General features: G+C 36.2%; 1 pseudogene; it reads left to right on the top strand.

Annotated features, from left to right (window-relative positions):
* The window catches only part of LOC141577134 (early endosome antigen 1-like), a 64491-nt pseudogene extending 46039 nt beyond the window's left edge, over positions 1–18452 (top strand).
* Positions 18453–18850: the final 398 nt, after the last annotated feature.

The following is an 18850-nucleotide window of genomic DNA, read 5'->3' on the forward strand; positions in this document are numbered from 1 at the left end:
TTACACAGAATAAATTGTTCTTTTTTTCCACATGAAATATTTGAAGACTATTCATATTTACTCTGAGTTTTCTGTCTTCCAAGATAAACATTCTCAGTTTCTTCTATTGCTCATGTGACTTTGGCCTGTAAATCCCTTATGTAATTATGTCAGTGTATGACAAGCTCTGGGATATGTAGTAAATATTTCTCTTAAAAATCCTAGCCTTTGTTCTTTTTTTACTGTATTATAGGAGATATTTTATTATAACTACTACTATGTGCAGTTCTTAAGCTCCCTTATGTGATGTGGATGTTTGTTTTTCATGTTTTCAGTTTAAAAAGTTAAGTTGTAGTGATATTTTAATTTGCATCTCTTAGAGTTTTTCAGCTTGTGATCTAAAAGCCACTCTATTCATAATTGGTAACATATTGATAAGCCAATGAAGTATAAATATTATAGGTAACGTATGTCACTCTTTAGTTTACTTCCTCCTATATCTTATCAATGGGGGAATGGTAAAAGTTTATGGTATAACACATATAGGCATGTGAGAATTTATGATGCTTAACACTTCAGACTTCATGAACCTCAGGTGTAGATTTCCCAAAAGTGATCTTTGTAGCCCAGTGACATTTAATCTCACAACTTTTCAAACAATTTCAGGGAGTTCATGAATTTATCAAAGCCAGATGAAAGCTCCCAATGTATAATTAAGGAGAGTCTGAATCAAAGAATCTCATGAGGAAAAAAGCCTGATTCAAACAATGCTAAAGTAGAAATACTTGAACCTAGGTGAATCTAGTCATTTATTTCTGTGGTTCAATAAGAATTACTTTTAATTAAATCTGCCTGATTACTAGTATTTCTCAAATACTAGTAAAAAAAAGTTACACTCTTTTGATTAAAAAATTCCTTTAATGTTATTTGAAATTTCAACATAAGTGTAATAGGGTGACTAAAATTGAATCACAGTAATGGTAGTTTTAGAATACATCTATTTTAATGTGCAATCCTCTTTGACCTTTTCCAACTGAGAATTATGGAGTTATACATACACATCTTATATAAGTAGAGTTTGACCAAAGAGAATAAACTTACATATTTTGGGAAAAATATATGTGGGAAAATATATCTAAGTAATATTTTACTTAAGGATTACTCTATATGGGACGGTGTAGTTCAGTGGTAGAGTGCATGCTTAGCATGCCTAAGATCCTGGGTTCAATCCTTAGGCCCTCCATTTAAATAAAAAAATAAACGTAATTACCCCCCCGCAAAAGAAATACTCTAAGTTTAATATGGAGGATTTTTATAAATTTGTTTTTATTCATGTAGATTAAAATATGTTTATATATAATGAGAATAGGTCATTAGAGATGAGAAAGTTTTAACTAGACATAAAAGATTTGAGGTGAAAGGGTTTAGTATCTTCCCACATTGTCCACCTGTCAACATGGGTGATGAAACAATGATTTGTTTTAATTTAATTTTTTTTTTTTAAGTATAGTCAGTTTACAGTGTGGTGTCAAAGTCTGGCATGATGTTCAGTCGTACACATACATACATATGTTCCTTTTCAAATTTTTCATTATAGGTTACTATAAGATACTGAATATAGTTCCCTGTGTTACACAGTATATATTTGTTTATCTATTTTATACGTAGTAGTTAGTATCTGCAAATCTCGAAATCTCAATTTATACCCCTTGGTAATCATAAGTTTGTTTTCTATGTCTCTGGATCTGTGTCTGTTTGGAAACAATGATTTATTTTTTTCTCTAGAAAAGATATTTCTGAGAAAGAAGAAAAGTGGCTTAGAAATCCATTCTTCACATTTTAATTTCTTTTAAGTTTTCCTAAAATGTATCTTTCCAAGTGTTTTGAAATAAATTTTAAAATACAGGGATTTGTTCTTTCAGAGTAATTGTTGATTTAATATTTCATCATATTTTTAATAAAACAAGGATACTATTTACTCGCTGTTCAGTTAATAAATATGTAGTGATCAAGACCTCAGATTATGCTGAAATATTTTGAATAGCTTTAGGAAATAGTAGCTTGAGAGTCAGAGCAGTATATTGTTATTAGAAACAAATGCTTTTTGAGCACTTAGGTTTTGGACACTATGCTAGGCACTTTAAATATGTGGTTTCATTTGTTTCTTTTATCCCTGTAAGTTAAGTATTAAGTTTGTTTTAACCATGTAAGTTAAGTACTAAGTTTGTTTTATGTGTAGGGAATTTGGGCTCATTGAAGTTAAATAACTCATTCAAGGCCATGTACCTAATATAAAGAAGGTAGCATTAGATCCCAGGTTGTATACAAAGCCCGTGTTCTTTTTGTATCATGTTATCTCCCATTTTAGGTGATCTGATGATTGCCTTGTAAGTAAATTTGTGCTATTAATCTTTACTTAATACTTATTATTATTACTTTTTAAATTTTGACATATTGTATTGAATATAGCTTAAAATACCTTTGAGTTGTGTCTCATACCATTTCCATATGAAAAAAATTACCGTCTTAATCTTCCATCTCATTTATTTGTTTATATCTCTTTTAGCTTCTGCTTACTCTTTAAATATATGACATGTATTTTATTAATTTATTAAAATTCCATTCTATTTATTGTCAAACATGCTAATAAATTATAGCACTGAAGGAACTTAATAGAAAAAAATTTTATTTTTTATATTACTGCTTTAACTGAACCTAAATATTGACATCAGAAACAAAACACATTAAAAGAATTAAAGAAGTGAAAAATGCAGTGGTTTATTTGATATTTCTAGTTTAGGCTGAAGATATATAATCTGGTGTACATTGTTAAATATGTTCCATTACTGTCATTGAAAATATACCTTATGCATTTGTAGACAGTTCATTTTTTTGGTCCAGATATTTTAAAAGGCATATAGAAAAATAACTCATTTTAAAGCATTTAAAAGGGCTTTATAAATAATTAGCTATTCTTTAGATCAGAAATTAAGGCTTTAAAGGTTAATAAAAGTATTATTTCCAAAAATCTGCATTTTTGAAAATATCAAAATGGTAATCAGCTTATTTGGTGTGGTCTTTAATGAAATGATTCTTTAAAAATTTTATTTCTATTCCAAATATACTCATTTGAGTCCTAATTTTTAAAGCTAAAAAGTTTAAAAAGATACGAAATAAGTAATATTACACTCATGCATAGTTATGAAAGAGCATTTGAATATCTTTTAAAAGTATGCTAGTGTAAGAGATCAGAGATTAGTAGTGTGTTTGGACTTTTTATCTTGTGTTCAGTGTGTACTTTTGTCAGTCTTGTCTTCCACCTTTCATCCATCATTTTTTTTTTTTCTGCTTTCTAATGGAGATGCTTAAACTTGAGGTAATGTGTTTTTGGAAGGCTTTGAATAATAGTAATACTTCTAATATAGCACCTTCTTTCATCGTATGGCAAATTTTGTGTTTCAAGGCAATATAAGAACTTCAAAGATATACTCATTTTTGTTTTATTAACCAAGCAAACTTTTAACCATCTTTAAAATAATTATTTGCTAAGAGTAGTAGAATTTGAGGACAATAATTATAATCCTAAAGCACTAGCAGGATGTTTGCTTGAAATATCATTCTTTAATTCTTTTGTAATTTATAGTTTTCTAGTAAAATTTGATGTTAAATTCAATAACATGGCTTCAAGGGAATGCAGGCTATTTTATAGGATCTTATATACTGTTTTCATGGGAACAAATATTTGTTAACTTCTAGGATATAGAGTCACTCATCCCTTTAGTATTTTTTGAATGCCTGAGTGCCAGCAACTATTTTAGGTGTGGGGAGTACAAGAGTGAATTAAACAGAGTGCCTGCTCTCATAAAGCTTATCTTCCTTTAGCCAAATAATATGTAAGTAAACCAAATCATGATAGAAAGTCGGTTCATGCAAAGTGCTATAAAGAAAAACAAAGCAAGATACAGGCAGTAGTGGGGCTGGAAGTAATATGGGACAGTTTTAGAATGATCAAGGAAGATATCCTCAACGAGGTTACATGGGAAAGAATGAAGTAAGCAAATAGTATGGTGAGTAACTGGGAGCAGCATTCTCAGGAAGAGGGAATGCAAGTGTTACAGCCTCCGGGCACAGATGAGCTTCGCCTGTTAACTAGTAAGGAGTTTCAGTGTGGCTTGAATCTTCTTTGTTTGAATTTCACCATAGTGATAACTAAATAGTGAATGTATTTATTTTCTTTGAAAATTTTGTCTTTCTTCAATCTGTATTTTTTCTTAACTAGAAACATGATACATGATCATTGTAAAAAATTAAAATGACTCATATTGTGCAGTGGAGAAAGTGAAAGTTTCCTGTAATTCACTCCCGTTTCTCCTCTTCCCCACAACTAAAATGTACCTTTAGGTATATACTCTTCCCACATCTTTCTTTTTTCCCTCTTTGAGTAAATTAAATTTAAAAAAATTCTTGCTTTTATATTTTTAAAAATATGAATTATAATTTTAAAAAATACATATTTAGTGTACAAAGGATACATTATAAAATTATGTATAAGAACATATCTAAAAGCTATAAAAATAACAAAATTGGGATATGTTTTCTTTGTTTAGTTTCTTCTGCATGTTGGAATTTATCAGCAAGATAGACATGTTACATCTTACAGACTTTAAAGTGGAATCGGTATTTTAATGAAATATACTCAAAATTTGCACTTTAGTACATACTGTTTATTATTTCTGTTTATTATGTGCGAGATACTCTAGTCATTCCTTTGATAGGATATTTACAAGTAGGGATTTAAATATAATTTCTTTTCTTGTGTGATAAGTAGGCATTTGTGTTACATGATTAAAACATAGTAATTTGAAATAGCCAGGTTGTTTTAATGTTTTTATTAATATCCATAGTGTTGCTAATAGAAAATGATTCTGAGATTCAGAGTTGTTAGATACAGCAATTTGAAGTAAACTCTTAATACCTATAACCATGTGAAGGATGCATGACCATTTTAAGACAGAAGGTGTTAGGATATACTTTAAATTGAACACAGTTAAAAAGACATGAATATTTAAACATTCCCTTTTTTGAAATATATGATATATATATATATATATATATATATATATATATATATATATATATATATATTTTTTTATACATATATTTTCCATAAAAGGTAAGGCCATGAACATATCTCAGACATGCTGCCATTCCCCAAAACATTTTCAGACCTCTTTTAGTTGACTTTAAACCAGTTGGGAAAACACTCAGAAAACTAGTTTCATTAATTTATGGTTATTAAATAAGATAAACCCAAGTGTTTGATCATTCAGTTCACCTACCTTGTTTACTAGTTTGTTTCTAAAACTTATATATTCATCCATTTATAGTGGATTTGGTTTTGTCACTAGTGAGAATCTTTAAAAAGAAAAAAGGTGCCATGCATTCTGGAAGGGTTTCCAAAAGAAATAGCAAAAGATCTTTTGGCATTATTTTTATAATAAATTAGTAGCCTTCTAAGGTTTCCCCCTTGATGATGAAAGTACTCATTTGTAATATATAATATAGTAACTGCTGATGTATTTGTTAAAATTTTTAAAAAAGTTTACCATATTCATATTATAAAGTTTATTTACTAACAATGTAAACAATGAATTAGAAATACAAAGTTCTTTTCAGTTGTAGGAAACCATACTTTAAAAACAGTACTTAGTCTCTGTAGTGGTTAAAACTTTCATGTATAGAAAGTTTGTATTTCCAAGATCTTTGCTTATCTTCCTCTTATATTATTTACTAAATGATCAAATCATTGTTTCAATAATAGACATTAATTTTATTTAAAAATGTTAAAATGTATTAAAGCAAATTCATGTCCAGCTATTATCCATGATCATAGTGTGATCCAGGTTAGTGAAACTACATATAATTTCTGTTTGATAACTTCTATAGACAGGTACTTTCAATTACAGTGAAAAAGATGATTCACCACCTTTAAAGGTGTTTCTGTGTTGGTTGTTTGCATTTAACATGATTTTGAAGTAAAAAGAAAAGGCTATGCTATAGAAGTTGGGAGAAAATACAGGCATGACTTGCATATCCTTTTTAAATTCAGGATTAAAGTATAGAATTTAAAGCCAGTAAATTCAAGTTTGCAGTTTGATGCTTACTTCAGACACATAAAATAGGATGTCAACTTTTCACTTACTGTATTATTAAATAAAGTTGTTCATTTTGGATAAATTTTAAAAATTAATTTTCAGTCAAAGAAGTTGTGGGGTGGCAGTAGAGGGTGGTAAGATAAAGAACCAAGTTGAAATTTCTAAGGATTATTTCAATTTAACAACAACAATGACAAAAATCTATGGAATCTTAAAACCTCTGGATGCTTTCATTTCCTTTTTCATTTTAGTTTGCTCTAATTTTTTCTTTTCTTTTTTTTCTTTTTAGGCCACAGTAAGCCAGCTGAGAAGTGAACTTGCCAAACGCCCCCAGGAAGTTGCTGTATATGTGCAGGAACTACAGAAACTTAAAGTTCAGTTAATGAATTAACACAAAAAAATCAGGTGAGAATTTAAAAACTATATATAATGGGGAATTGATTTTGTATATCTTAAATTTTAATCTTGTGTATGTTATTTATATATTGGCACAGTACAGTGTGAGTTAAGTTTTTTTTTTTTTTAATGTTACGTACATTCACAGTTACGCAACCTGTCTCCAGAACTCTTTTCATCTTGGAAAACTAAAACTATATTCATTAAACAGTATTAAACAATTCCCCATTCACTGTCTCCCCTGACCCAAACCTTTTTTACTTTCTATATCTATGAATTTACTATTCTAAGTAACTCATATGAGTGGAATCACACTATTTGTCTTTTTGTGCCTGGTTTAGTTCACATGGGATAATGTCCTCAAGGTTCATCCATGTTGTAGCCTGTGTCAGATTCTCCTACCTTTTTAAGGATAAATAATATTACATTGTACGTGTGTTATCATATTATCTATTCATCTGTTGATGGATACTTGGATTGCTTCCTTCTTTGGGCTATTGTGAATAGCGCTGCTTTGAACATGGGTATACAAATATCTGTTTGAGACCCTGCTTTCAGTTCTTTTGGGTATATACCCAGAAGTGGAATTGCTGGATCAGATGGTAATTGTTTTCAATTTTTTGAGGATTTCACCGTACTGTTTTCTATAGTGGCTGTATCCTTTTAAATTCCTATCAGCAGTGTACAAGGATTCAACAGTTTCTCCATATCCTTGCCAAAATTTGTTATTTTCTGTGTTTGTTTTTGTTTTTGTTTTTTTTATAGTAGCCATCTTAATGAGTGTTAAGGTGGTATCTCATCATGGTTGATTTGCATTTCCCTAGTGATTAGGTTGATGAGCATCTTTTCATATGCTTGTTGGCCATATAATTTTAGTTGGGTTGTTTGTGTTTTTGTTGAGTTGTAGGAGTCCTTTATATGCTTTCGATATTAATCCCTTATTGGATACATGATTTTGCAAATATTTTCTCTCATTCTTTAGGTTGCCTTTTCACTCTGTTCATTGTGTCTTTTTGTAAAGGAAAAACACTCCTGTGTGTCTCCTCTACTCTCAGTACTGTACTGCAACTTCACATCTGACATCAGATGTGTGGGTGTTCTGTATATCAACAATTCTGCGACACCAGCTGGGTGTCCGACAGTTTAACTCAATTCTTACACTATTTACCTGGAGCTGGCATCAGATTAAGGGTGCAGTCCCACCAGACTGTGCCTGAACACCCGTACCTTCCCCACACCCCAATTCAGACACCAGTTCAAAGTCCATCTTGTTACTTGTACTTCTGAGCAACTGGCTATAAATGGGAGGTTCCCAGGCCTCTGCCTCTGGTTCAATTAATTTGCTAGAGTGACTCACAGAACTTGGGAAAACATTTTACTTATTACATGACTGGTTTGTTATAAATGACTGTAACTCAAGAACAGCCAGATGGAAGAGATGCATAGGGCAAGATACGTGGGAAAGTATATGAAGCTTCCATGCTTTCTCTGGGAGCTCTCCACACGTTCATCAACCTGAAATCTCTCAAATTTCTTTCCTTCTTTACATAGGCACAGATGATCAAATCACTGGCCATTGGTGATTAAATCAACCTTTAGCCCCCTCTTCTCTCCCTGGGGAGCAGGTAGGGCTAAAAGTTCAACCCTTCCTTCAAGTTTGGTGCCGCTAGCACCCGCCCCCATCCTTAGAGCTTTCTAAAGAATCACCTCATTATTAAAAACTCATAGGTGGCTGAAGGGGGCTTGTTATGAATAGCAAAGGATATCTTTATTGCTCTTATCACATAGGAAATTCCTAGGGTCTTAGGAGCCCAGTTCCAGAAATGGGGACCAGGACCAAATGTATATTTTACAGTATCGCACCTTGGATGCACAGAAGTTTTAGATCTAATCCAATTTGTCTGTTTTTACTTTTCTTGCCATGTTTTTGGTGTCATATCCAAGAAATCATTGCCAAATTTTGTCATGAAGCTTTTCACCTGTTTTCTTCTAATAGTTTTGTAGTTTTAGATCTTTGATCCATTTTGGAAAAATTTTTTACAGCATAAGGTAAGGGTTCAGTTTCTTTCTTTTGTATTTGGATATCCAGTGTTCCTAGCACCAGTTGTTGAAAGGACTGTCCTTTTTTCTATTGAATGGTCTTGGCACCCTTGTTGAAAATCATTTGACCATGTGTGAGTATTTATTTCTGGGTTCTCTATTCTTATTCTGTTGGTTTAGATGTCTTTTTAAATGTCAGTACCACATTGTTTTGACTACTGTAGCTTTCAATAAGTTTTGAAATCAGGAAGTGTGAGACCTCCAACTTTGTTCTTATTCTGTATTTTTTTGTAATGTTAATATTTTCCACTTTGTTTCTTTAAAGATGAGCAACAGATAATATTTAGTTTGGAGGCAGGGCAGGCATGGTATTAATACTTTTTCCCCCCATATCTTTACTTTTTTGTTGGTGGAATAATAGGGAGTTATTAAATCTTTTTACTCAAAGGTATGGTGAATTTGTTGGCTTTGCTTTAAATAACTTGAACCTAGTATTCTGATGAAATATAACAAGGAAAAATCAAGACAGAAAGTAACATGGTAGAAGGGAAAAAGAGATGAGAATAATTGGTTGTAAATAGTAAGCTTCTTGTCACAGCCAGGTGAATGAACTTGGGAGCACATCCTCCAAGTCTTGTCAAGTTTTCAGAGACTGTAGTTCTGGCCCATGGCTTACTATAGTCTAAGAGAGACCTTGAGGTTGAACCATCCAGCTAAGCTGTTTCTGAATTCCCTGACCCTCAGAAAATGTGTGAGATAATAGATAAAATTTTCAGCTCCTAAGTTTTGGGGTGTTTGTTGCTTGTGCCCTTGCACAGTATTTCTCAAACTTCTTGATCTCAAGACTGCTTTATATTCTCAAAAGTGTCATGAACCCCGAAGAGCTTTTATTTATTTATTTTTTTGGTTGCATCTATGGACAGTTATGTCAGAAATTAAAATAAACTAAAAATATATGTTCATTATTTTATTTAGAAAACAGTAACCATTAGATATTAACATAAATAACAAAAATCTTATTAAAAATGTCTATTTTCCAATATAAAAAATAGTGGTGGTAGTTTACATTTTTTCAGTCCTCTTTAATGTCTAGCTAATACAGGACAGATGGATTCTTCTATCTGCTTTTACCTTTAATCTGTTGTGATATGGTTGAAGTGTGCATAGAAAACTTAGTTTTACACAGATGTAGTTGGAAAAGGGAGGACTAAATAGCCTTTTCAGATAATTGTAGCTATTTTTATTTGATATTGTACTGAAATTAGATAAGGTATAGTTTCTCAAAAGTTAGTTGCAGTGTAGATTCTGAAACCATATCAATGCAGTTTTTGTACTTTGTAACACTGAAATTCATTCCTCTGTCTTGCCTTTTGAATAGACCTTTCCTATGCATGATTTTTATAACATAATGCATTAGTCATGTGAAAAATACTGGTTCACTGAGTTATGCAGATTTCCCAGATATTGAACAGTTCACTGTACAGTATAAAACAAGTTACATTTGTCAACATCACCATCAATCTCAGTACAGGCTTTAAGCATAAGGAAGTGTCAAGCTCGTGGTGGTAGATACAAGTTTTCCAAAATTCTAAGCTTCATCTTGAAGCTTCAGTTTTATCATTGGCAACCAACGGGATCACTTCTATTCTTTGACATGACAGATTCTCTTCCTACCCAAGTCTGAATAATGATAGTTCGTCCGTGATTCTTTCCAGTTGAAATAGCGTTTCAAGGAAAAAAGCAACTAGCTCAATTGCATAAATGCTTTTCTATGTGACAATTACATTATTCTTTGGTATGCAGCCAAAGTGATCCATATATACTTCCTATTTTTTCACACAGTTTTTCTTTTTTCTTGTTACAAATACTGCAGCTATGAACTTTCACCATAAATCTCATGCATTTGTGCAGGAATTAAATTGTTATGTACTCTCATGTGAAATTGCTGGGCTACTGGCTACATACATACTCATATTTACTAGGTGATCCCAAACTGTTTTCCAAAGTAATTATACTAGTTTACCATTTTCTATTTCTCCATCAACACTTGGTGCTGACTGATTTTTAAAATTTAATCTTTTTATGGCTGATAAAAACCTCCCTGCCTCCCTGTCCCTCCTTTTTTCTCCTGTCAAACTCTATGTAGAAAACATCTACATACACTTTAGTTTTATCTTTGTCCCTCAATTTGATTTTTAATTTCTTTTGAGATTAGAGTTGACCTTCTGCCTCTTGGAAGTTGGCCAGATGTGTACATGCAGCAGATGTTTATGATCAGTGTAGTTTGTTACGTATTTCTGAAACATCAAACCGTTAATATTTATGAAACAAACATCATATATATATTATATATATATATATTCACACATGCCTACATACGTGCACACACACTGTTAAAGGAAGTACTCTGTCTATTTTATGAGCACTACAGGGAATCAAGATGGTTTAGTGTGGTAAAAATAGAATTTTTTATTAGGGGATAAGAGGATTTTCTACTAATCTTAATAATCTTTACAGAAGTGTAATACTTGACAATTTTTTTTCAAAGTGTTTTCTTGCTTAGGATTTTTTTCACCAGTTAGAGCAGGAGCAAGCATAGAGGTGCATCTATCTATCGCTCGCTCTCTCTTTTTTTGAATTTTTGCCTTCTGCCTCCCTCACCACTCCTCACCCTTTGTCCTTGATAAATCATAATTGTTGACAGTGGTGATATCCAAGTGTTGTAAATTTGGAAATCTCTATGCTTGGTCTTTTGAAGGCTATTACATGAAATGCCTTGGCAGCTTTTGTGGGTCATAGGCAGCATCAGGGTGGATAGATTACATTTTAAAATATAATGAATGGGAAAAATAGTTGCTTTTATGTTAATGTCAAGTTCTCAGCATTAAGCCAGTGTTTTTTTAATTACTGACTTGGAAAACTTAAAAACGAGAGGAATATTGAGGGAGCCTCCTTCTTAGTTTCTAATAAGAATCATATTCTGACATTTAAACAATTCTGCAGCTTAGTTTAACTATTTCTGTATGATTCTGAACAAAATCATATGTTTATTTAAAGCTACTAATGTGATTAACATGGGTCACTGTAAGAGACTGACTGTTTTCTGGGTTACACCTCTTATCCATTTTCCATTCTTCATTGCTCTCCACTTTCCAACGGTCCCAGTATTAAGGTGCTCATAGGCCAGAGCGAGAGCCAGATGTGGCAAGTAGTTGTATCGCTGTGTATTACCACTGTGTTGCCAAGTGGTATACTGACATGAACAGAATAGTACAGTGGTCAAAAGCCCGTTTAAATCTCAGCTTTGCCACTAACTGGTTGTGACACACAACCTCTTAAAGTGTGTTTCCTCTTCTGCTAAGAAGTACTGTTATATCCATTTGCCTCTTAGGATTGATGTGAGTATTGAATACATTAATAGATGTTAAAGTGCTTAGACTAGTGTCTGGCTTTTAGAAAGCACCTCAATGAATATTTGTTGTCACTGTTTTTATTTGGAAGTTTTGTGATGCCGAGTTGGATCAAGACCACGGTGGATGTTTTCCTATCTTACTGACTAGTAAGTCAGGAAAGGCGTTTGTAGAAGACAACTTTATTTAGCTTAGTCTTTAGGGATGCTAAGGAGCGTATCATGTGGCAGAGGGGTTAATGGCATTTCATTTTAGAGATAGATATATCTATAGAAGGCATGGGAACATGTAAGAGCACAAAATACAAGATGTTGGAGAGCTACAAATAGTTAATTTGTTCTTTCTCACAAAGCTGTTTTGAGGAACAAATGAGATCCCTGAAACTACTCTGTAAGCTCTCAAGCTATAAAAAATACCATTCTTTTTGCATTTCTTCTCATTACCTGGCTAGTAACAAGTGGATAATAGAGCCTAATACAGGGAAATTGTCTCTGTAAGAAAATACGTTGAAAGAACAATTGGTGAGGAAATCAAAAGAGGACTGGACATTCAGAAGGAAAGACTTTTGCCTACTCAAATGATAATTGTTATAAACCAATCTTAACATTCATTTTATATTTTAAATTTGAATAGTATAAGTTTGGAGGAGCATGAATTGACTCACTGAGTGTCTGAATTGTGTTGTGGAAAGTTTATTGGACTTAGAATCATAATACGTGTCTCTGCCACCTGGCCAAGTCATATCAAGCTTTTGACTTTAGCTTCTTCATCCATACAATGGGGATGATAATGTCTATCTCATTTTTTGTTGTAAGGATTGATATAGAGAAGAGAATGTGCAATTATTGATTTCCTTAATGGATTCTACTGCATTAAAAAATCAATCTTCAAAAACCATGTTTTCACTATACTTTTTGCTTCAGATTCTATGGGAAGATGATAATGAGAATGAAAAGTTTGTCATACTAAATTCAGTTAGCCTTTTGCATGTAAAAATTACATCATGTGAGTGTATTAGTTTCTTTTAAAAAGAAAGTAAGTGATTTAGGTTCTTTTAAAATTTAATTAGCTCTCATCTGTGCAGTAAAGCAGGAAGATTTTGATTAATTTTTTAGGCAAGTGAATTTTAAACAGTCAATGGTTGTTATGTATTTTTTGCTTCTTAAAGAGCGGAGCTGTCTGAGGGATTATGTGTAGAACTAGTGGGATTACTTGGTTACTTTAAGCCTATGGGGAAGAAGACTTACTACCTCATTACTAGCCTTAATTTTAGTAGCATTAAAAAAAATTATATCCCACCCAAGTTCTCAGTATTAGTGTGGTTGCATTCATAAAATTTAGTAACTTGGACTTTTCTTCAAAAAGATACAAGATATCTATAATGATCAACGAATAGATTTAGCTTACGAATTCTAAAATAAATGTTATCTTCTTAAAAGTAGAAAATTATGTCAAGAAAGATGTGGAGTTACTAACAAGACACAAATGTTTATATAAAAGAAGAATTTTCCTAATATACAGATTGACTCAAAATTACTATTTTTTTCTCTAGTCTTTTGGCTCTGTCTCTTTTTTTCTGTTTCTGTTGGTTGGTCAAGACACATCGCTGCTAATTTTGCCCAGAATTTATGGTTGTTCTTTTTACTTTGTCTCCCATCTTCTCTTTGTTATATATATACTTATATCATCTTTCTGACATTGCTTTTTCTATAGTATATTCCTACTTGGTAATTTATATTAACGAACTTCTCAGACTGGTGTTCAAGAATCATTACTGCTGCCTGCCTTTCCCACTTTGGTACCTAGACTTATTACTCCCCTCGAGGTAATAAATAGCATTTGTTATTTTCCCTCATGCAACTTGTTTGTTCCTTTGTGACTTTATCTATTTATGTCTTCTTGTATAGAGCAGATAGCATGAGTCATGTCTACCTATTGCTTAACTCCTCTCACCACTTTACCAAGTTAAAAGTTTATTTTCATGTGATTTTTAACTTACTAGTTAGTCCCACTCAACATTACTCATTTTATTTAAGACTATATACTCAAGAAATTTAACACAGCTTTTCTATTAATCCATTTTTGCCTATGCATTATGTTTCAACTTTGTTAGAAAAGTTTTTTTTTTTTTGATATGCGTGTTTCATTTAGATTAGTCTGTTTAAAGGTCAGAGGCTTTGCTAGTCCTCCACTACATCTGTAGTATCCCCTTCTAGCACACTGCATATAAAAAGTGAGCATTATAAATGTCCATGATTGACTCATCAGGTGCTCACCGTGGCTTCTTATCCTGGCTATCTTTGTTACAGAATTGAGTTAAAATTCTAATCCATACCTTATGTGTACATATGATGACTTAAAAATGTTCAATATTAATTGTAACAACCCCACTAAGACCAGACTTTGACATTTGATTAGGCTGACTGATCCAGATCTTTGATTGGAGGTGTCAGTTTTTATACTTTATACTTGATAGTACTGAGTAAAATAACAAAACATGAGATAGGTTAGTGAAATTTTTAGATCACTGTTTTTACATACCTAGAAAGAACTCTGAATTACTCCTAAAAATAGTGTTTGTTAAGAAGAGCAAAAACTAGGAATCAGTAGAATCAGGCATACTACAGCAGTGAATGGTATTGTTATGCTAAAACTCTTACCAACTATGAAATTGTAAAGCCAGAAATCAGAATTGCTGAGGTATATTGTTATGTAAAACAATTTTTGATGATAGAGGAGTAGTTTTAATTTTTAACTCAAATGAGAGAATGTAAATATTTTGCATACCTTAAAGAGTCTAGTTAGTAGATTTTAGTGTTTTCATTTTATGTCAAAATTTTGTTAGTAGTTCTTATTACACTAGTACTAAGAGCTTAGTCAAGTGGACCAATAATAAAATCATAAGTTAGTATGTAATGATTTAATTCTTGGCTGGATATTTTCACTGTTTTTATATTGTAATAATGACTAAAACATTTAGTACGAAATGATACTGCTCTAAAGATTGTTTGAATAATTAGAATAATTGAAAGTATTAGGAAAAGAAATACATTGTTAAATTGATATTTCAGGACTTGACTGAAAAGTTGCAGAAGAAAGAACTGGACTATACTCAGAGGAGAAACACAATGAAGAATGTGTGAGTAAAAAGAATATACAAGCAAGCCTTCCTCCAAAGACTTAGATTATCAACAGCTTCAGTCAAGGTTATCTGCATCTGAAACGTCTCTGCAGAGAATACAGGCAGAACTAGGTGAAAAGGGAGAAGCTACTCAAAAGCTCGAGGAAGAACTGTCAGAAGTGGAGACCAAATACCAGCATCTTAAGGCAGAATTTAAACAAACTTTTAATGAACGTTCGTTCATCTAGCACAAAGGGAATGGGTTGCGTCCCGTCCCAAAGGTGGAGACCCCTTTCTTTGCGCTCCTGCACTCTGTCTGTCCCTGTCCCTCCTGGACACTCTGTGGAGTCCCATCCCTGAGGTGGGTGTCTCCATTTGTTTACCCGCTGCAATAAGTCCCTGTCCCTCCTGGACTGTCTGTGGTTTCCCATGCCTGAGGTGTGGTCTCCCCTTCATTGACCCCCTGAAGTCTGTCTGTCCCTGTTCTCTTTGACCCTCTGTGGAGTCCTGTCCCTGAGGTGGGGTCTCCCCTTCATTGCCCCCCTGCATTCTGTCTATCCCTGTCCCTCCTGGACCCTGTGTGGCGTCCCATCCCTGAGGGGGAGTCTCCCTTTCACTGCCACCCTGCTCTCTGTCTGTCCCTGTCCCTACTGGACCCTCTGTGGGGTCACTGAGTTTGGGGTCTCCTCTTCATTGCCCCCGTGCACACCATCAGTCCCTGTCCCTCCAGGACTGTCTCTGGTTTCCCATCCCTGAGGTGGGGTCTCCCCTTCATTGCGCCCCTGAACTCTGTCCCTGTCCCTCGTGGATCCTTTGTGGGGTCCCATACCTGAGGTGGGGTCTCCCCTTCATTGCCCCCCTGCACTGTCTGTCACTGTCCTCCTGGACACTCTGGGGTTCCCATCCCTGAGGTGAGGTCTCCCCTTCATTGCCCCCCTGCACTCTGTCCCTGTCACTCCTCGACCCTTTGTGGGGTCTCTGAGTTGGGGTCTCCCCTTCATTGTCTCTGTGCACTCCATCTATCCCTGCACCTCCTGTACACTCTGTGGAGTCCTGTCCCTGAGGTGAGGGTCTCCCTTTCATTGCCCCAATGCACTTTGTCTGTCCCTGTCCCTACTGGACCCTCTGTGGAGTCGAATCCCAATGGTGGGTTCTCCTCTTCGTTATCCCATTGCACTCTGTCTGTCCCTGACCTCCTGGACCCTCTGTGGGGACCCAGAGTTGGGGTCTCCCCTTCATTGCCCCCCTGCACTCTGTATGTCCCTGTCCCTCCTGGACCCTCTGTGGGGTCCCATCCCTGAGTTTGGGGTCTCCCTTTCATTGCCCCCCTGCACTCTCTGTGTCCCTGTCCTCCTGGAATACTCAGGGGTCCCTTCCATGAGGTGGGGTCTCCCCTTCATTGCCCCCCTGTTTCTGTCTGTCCGTGTCCCTCCTGGACCCTCTGTGGGGACCCATCCCTGAGGTGGGATCTCCCCTTCATTGCACCCCTGCACTCTGTCTGTCCCTGTCCCTCCTGGTCCCTCTGTGGGGTCCCAGAGGTGGGGTCTCCCCTTCTTTGCCCCACTGCACTCTGTCCATGTCCTCCTCAAACTTCTGTGGGGTTCCCATCCCTGAGATGCGGTCTCCCCTTCATTGCCCCCCTGCACTCTGACTGTCCCTGTCCCTTCTGCACCCTCTTGGGGTCCCTGAGGTGGGCTCTCCCCTTCCTTGTCCCCCTGCACTCTGTATGTCCCTGTCCTCCTAGACACTCTGTGGGGTCCCGTCCCTGAGGTGGGGTCTCCCCTTCATTGCCTGCCTGCACTGTGTGTCCCTGTCCTCCTGAACCCTCTGTGGGGTCCCGTTCCTGAGGTGGGTGTCTCCCTTTCATTGCCCCCTTAAACTCTGTCTGTCCATGTCCTCCTTGACCCTCTGTAGGTTCCCATCCCTGAGGTGGGGTCTCCCCTTCGTTGCCCCCCTGCACTCTGTGTTTCCCTGTCCCTCCTCGACCCTCTGTGGCCTCCTCCGCTTCCTCAAATAGGTAGATAGTTAGATAGACAAAGTAACCCCCTCCTTCAACAGACAGAAAAATTAAAAGAAACACTAGCCTACTCCTATGCCTCATCTAGATAGATAGACAGATATATAGATAGAGAGAGTGAGAGATACATAGATAGGCAGGCAAGGAGAGTGACATGCTAGGCGCCTCCTCCTCCGTTAGATAAACAGACACACACATAGACTAGCCTCTCCCTTCCTCCAATAGATAGGCAGTCAGGCAGGCAGTCAGACAGACACACTGACACACTAGAGGCAGGGTGCGGTCTGGGGACGGGGTCGGCGTCACCGACAGGGGACACGGGTGCCCCTGACGAGCCAGAGGATTTTCTCCCATGTCCCTAGCGGCCTGGCCTGGGGGCGATCTCCGCTCCCCCAGGTTCACCGGACTGAAGCCTTTGAAGTCAGCCTGCTCCTGGGAGCGGGCGTGGTGCTGTCGGGGGAAGAGGTCGGCCGCAGAGGCGGAGGCAGCCCAGCAGCAAAGGGGGATCCCTCGGCGAGTTGCTCTTTTTCTTCCCATCTACCCGTCTCCTGGCCTCGGGGCGGCCTCTGCTACCCCAGATTTAATTCTCCTTGTCAGCCAGGTACTGGGAGGCAGTCGAGGTGAGCTCAGGGGAGAGGGACCTCGCCGGGAGCAGACTGCCTCGAGGGAGCCAATCAGTTTGCTCCCATCTCCACAAGGGCCTGGCCTAGGGGCGGCCTCTCCTGCCCCAGGTTCCCGGTATGCATGTTTGCAGGTCAGCCTGCGCCCGGGAGGAGGGCTCGCGCTAATGGGCTGCCCCACCGAGCCAGTGTACTTCCTCCCATGGTAGTCAGTCACTACTTCTCCCTATGCTTTATTTCTATTTTAAAATAACTTACTGAGATATAAGTGATATTTAACAATGCACATATTTAAAGGGTACAGTTGGACAGCTTTTGACATAGGAATAGACTCGGAAAACCGTCACCACAATCAAGGTAATGAACACACGAATCGTCCCTAGCAGTCTCCTCATGCTCTCTTCCAGCCCACCCCTCCTGTCCCCACCACCTCATCCCCTGGCAATCACTGAGCTGTTTCTTGTTGCTATGCACTGGTTTACATTTCCTAAAAGTAAACAGAATTACACACCGTATCTCTTTTTGTTTGGTTTCTTTCTCTTGATGAAATGTTTTCTGAAAGCAATTCTTGTTGTAGCCTATAATGTATTCCTTTTAAATTGCTGAATAATATTCTGTCTCAGAGTTTGTGCACTTACCTGTCGATGGACATTTGGATTGCTTCCAATTTGGGGTTATTACAAATAAAGCCACTATGCTTATTTGTGTACAAGTTTTTCTATGGACATGTGTTTTCTATTGCCTTAGATAAATGCCAAAGAGTGGAATGACTGGGTGACAGAGTTTATATGTTCATACGGGTTCTAAGTTTAATTTTTAAGAAACTACCTGAGGTTCAAAACAAATGCTGTCATTGTACATCTGCACCAGCAACGTAAGAGGGTTCCAGCTGCTCCACATCCTTAACAGCACCTGATAGGGTCTTTTAAATTTTATCGTCTCTACTAGTGGTGTCTCATTGTAGTTTTAATTTTCATTTTCTAACTGACTGCTGATGTTGAGCTTTTCGTGTGCTCATTTGCCATCCATATGTCTTCTTTAGTGAAGTATCTGTTCACATCTTCTGTCCATTTTTATGGTTGGTTGTTTTCGCAGTAGTTTTTGTGAGCTCT

The sequence above is a fragment of the Camelus bactrianus genome, chromosome 3 (assembly GCF_048773025.1).
Source record: "Camelus bactrianus isolate YW-2024 breed Bactrian camel chromosome 3, ASM4877302v1, whole genome shotgun sequence".
In the NCBI taxonomy this organism is placed as follows: Eukaryota; Metazoa; Chordata; class Mammalia; order Artiodactyla; family Camelidae; genus Camelus; species Camelus bactrianus.